We start from the raw sequence: 3983 nt of genomic DNA on the forward strand, positions 1-3983 counted from the left end.
AATAATCCGTTGTAATACTACTACTAATAATAATAATCAGTAATAAATGAATGAACCCTTGATACCTACTGGGCATTACACTGACAATGCTACGGTATCGAGCCAGGAATGACTGATCCAACTCATCTGATCCATCTCCTGGTACTGGTCATAACCTCATCTGAATCATCTCCTGGTACTGGTCATAACCTCATCTAATCCATCTCCTGGTACTGATCTATCTCCTGGTACTGATCTATCTCCTGGTACTGGAAATCATGTCAACCAAGTCTCACTACTGGTCATAATGAGTGATGAGCGAGCACTATCATGCTCGGGTGCTCGGTACTTGAGTATAATGGAAGTCAATGTGGGACTTGAACATTTTTCTTGGAAATCTCATCATTTGACGTGATTTCAAGTACAAAGACATAGATCAGTACCAGGAGATGGATCAGATGAGGTGATGACCAATAGAAGAAGATGGATCAGATGAGGTAATGACCAGTACCAGAAGATGATCAGATGAGGTAATGGTGATAACCTCTTATGATCCATCTCCTGGTACTGGTTATCACCTCATGTGATCCATCTCCTGGTACTGAACCATCTCCTGGTTCTGGAAATCATGTGAACTGATCCATGTTCTGGTACGGGACATTATCTCAGCTGATCCATCTCATAGTACTGGACATCACCTCATCTGATCCATCTCCCGATACTAGTCATCACCTCATCTAATCCATCTCCTGGTACTGATCCATTTAAAAGTACTGGAAATCACGCCAACTAATCCTCTCCCTGTAATGGAAATGACCTCATCTGATCCATCTCTTGGTACTGATCCATCTCCCGATACTGGACATCCCCTCATCTGATCCATGTCCCGGTACTTTGAATTACCTCATCTGATCCATCTTCCGGTACTGGTCATCACCTCATCTGATATATCTCTTGGTACTGATCCATCTCCAGGTACTGACAATCACATCAACTGATCCAACTCCTGGCACTGATCCATTTAAAAGTACTGGAAATCATGCCAACTGGTCCATCTCCCTGTACTGGATATGACCTCATCTGATCCATCTCCTGGTACTGATCCAGCTCCCTGTACTGGATATGACCTCATCTGATGCATCTCCCGATACTTGAAATTATCTAATCTGATCCATGTTCTGGTACTGGTCATCACCTCATCTGATCTATCTCTTGGTACTGATCCATCTCCCAGTTCTGGCAATCATGTCAACTGATCCAACTCCTGGTACTGATCCATATTCTGGTACTGGAAATCACATCAACTGATCCATCTCCTGGTATTGGCCATTGCTTCATCTGATCCATCTCTGGTGTTGGTTATGGTTAGATACACTGGCTCAGCAAACAGTATCTCAAATGGCAGCATAAGATACAGTGGATCAGGGGTCAGTATCACACATAACAGGTTTAAGCTTGGCAAGTACAACCCCAATAAAGTGAGTCCAAACTGTAAAATGTACAGAAAGCCAGAGTGCAATGATGTGGAAATCTTTTATTTCTATATTATCTATCCTATATCTTAATCTATATTTCATTACACAGAACAGATCAGAAGTCAGACAATGAATATTTCTCCATTTGAATAAAAATAGCTTGTATAGAAATTGATGGCAGTGATACATCTCACAAAGTAAGAGGCACTAATGAAACACAACATGATGGTCACTCATCAACTAAATCACATGACTGTATAAAAAAAAAACAAGTGAGAGAGGCAGAGTCTCTCCAAAGTAAAGATGGTCGGAGGTCAATGATCTGTGATCAAATGCATCTGAAAATCGTGGAACAATTTGAGAAAAATCTTCCTCAACGTTACACAGCATTATGCCATGGAATATAGGACACGTAACGAATGCAAAGTTCAGATGGGTGCGGAAACTGGAGCGAATTCATGGTCCCTGAACGAAGGGGAACACTATAAGCTAGAAGTGTCTTGCAGTGTATATTAAGTCTCGTGTCTCCAGCTATGGAGAATGGGATATGTGTTTCATATCCAAATGATGGTTTATCCGTCTCGCTGTAACAGAGGTGACAAACACAGAGACAAAGAACAGTTATAGGAGGAAAGAAATGATTCAGTGAATGGTGTCATTTACAAAAGACCCACACTGGGTATAAATCTATGTTGTACCCGTTTATGCTGTAACCTAGTCAGGTCCCTGGGACAACAAAAAGTGTTTTTTAGGAGTTTCCAGGTATTAGTGAATGTGAACTACATGTGTGCACTAAATAGCGTTCCCTCCTGTCTTTTATTTTTACATTCAAATAAAAATTACGTTTTATGGGTAATTAATCCCCTTTTCACTTAATTTTGAATCGCTGGGATTTATAGACATCAGAGAGGTCTGCCAGTGATTCATTTCAATGAAAAAATTGTGAAGACTTTGAATATCCAAATGTTCCTCTCTTAAAATTCCAGCATATTTCTCCTCACCTCCCTGTTTATTGACTGGTGTAAGAAGAAGATGGCACTTTGCACAATGGTGGACGCAGCCAGGGTCCAATGGTGGATATGTCCGGGCCCAATGGTGGACATGGCCAAGCACAATGGTGGATATGGCCTGGGCACAATGGTGGATATGGCCTGGGCACAATGGTGGACATGGCCCGGATACAATGGTGGATGCAGATAGGGCACAATGGTGGACATGGCCGGGCACAATGTTGGACATGGCCTGGGCACAATGGTGGACATGGCCTGGGGACAATGGTGGATATGGCTTGGGCACAATGTTGGACATGGCCCGGACACAATGTTGGACATGGCCCGGACACAATGATGGATGCAGATCGGGCACAATGTTGGACATGGCCGGGCACAATGTTGGACATGGCCTGGGCACAATGGTGGATATGGCCTGGGCACAATGTTGGACATGGCCCGGACACAATGATGGATGCAGATCGGGCACAATGGTGGATATGGCCTGGGCACAACTGTTGTGAGAAGGTGTTGCTGTCATCAATTTCTAAGACCTTTTTTTTTTCTTTCAGATTAAATGGAGAAATATCCAACATTCAACTTCTGATCTGTTCTTTCTTCTGTGTGATAATATATGGTGATAGGTGATTTCTAGATCATCACATTCTTGTTTTCTGTGCATTTTACAATTTGAGTTCTCGTTTTAAAGTAAAAAAAAAGCTTAAGATACAGCTCAGCAGACAGTATCACACATGATCAAATTAGATACACAGCTCAGCAGACAGTATCACACATGATAAGACTAGATACACAGCTCAGCAGACAGTATCACATATGATCAGATTAGATGCACACCTCAGCAGACAGTATCACACAGGATAAGATTAAATACACAGCTCAGCAGACAGTATCACATAGGGTAGGCTTAGATACACAGCTCAGCAGACTGTATCACACAGTATCACACACAATCAGATTAGATGCACAGCTCAGCAGACAGTATCACACACAGATTAGATACACAGCTCAGCAGACAGTATGAAACGATCAGATTAGATATACAGCTCAGCAAACAGTATCAAACAGGATTGAATTAGATACACAGCTCAGCACACAGTATCACAGATGATAGGATTAGATGCAAAAAAAAGCCATCACACCTGATCAGACACTGAGGATAATATATTTGGAAATGTCACTAATGTAATAATCAGTCATCGCTTTTTAATTCAAATCAGGCAGAACATTTGTTGAGCAGCAGCAGCGATCTATTGTAGGGTCTGTAACAATGTAACAAAGCCCTGAGTGTGCCAAGATGGCGGCTGCGGAATTTCCTGTGGTTACACAACAGCCGGGGAAAAACAACAGAGGGAACAGAAGCAACTTCCGTTCACGTTACAAACCAACGCTCTGACTCAAGTTAACGCCCCCACGCATGCGTGAACCAGCGAACAAAGAGACAATCACTGCGCTTGCGGACAGGAAGTAGCAGTTGTCTTGGTGACAGCAAGCTGCGCATGCTCACAAGTAGTGTGTTTTA

Source organism: Anomaloglossus baeobatrachus, chromosome 8, assembly GCF_048569485.1.
Source record: "Anomaloglossus baeobatrachus isolate aAnoBae1 chromosome 8, aAnoBae1.hap1, whole genome shotgun sequence".
Taxonomy (NCBI): domain Eukaryota; kingdom Metazoa; phylum Chordata; class Amphibia; order Anura; family Aromobatidae; genus Anomaloglossus; species Anomaloglossus baeobatrachus.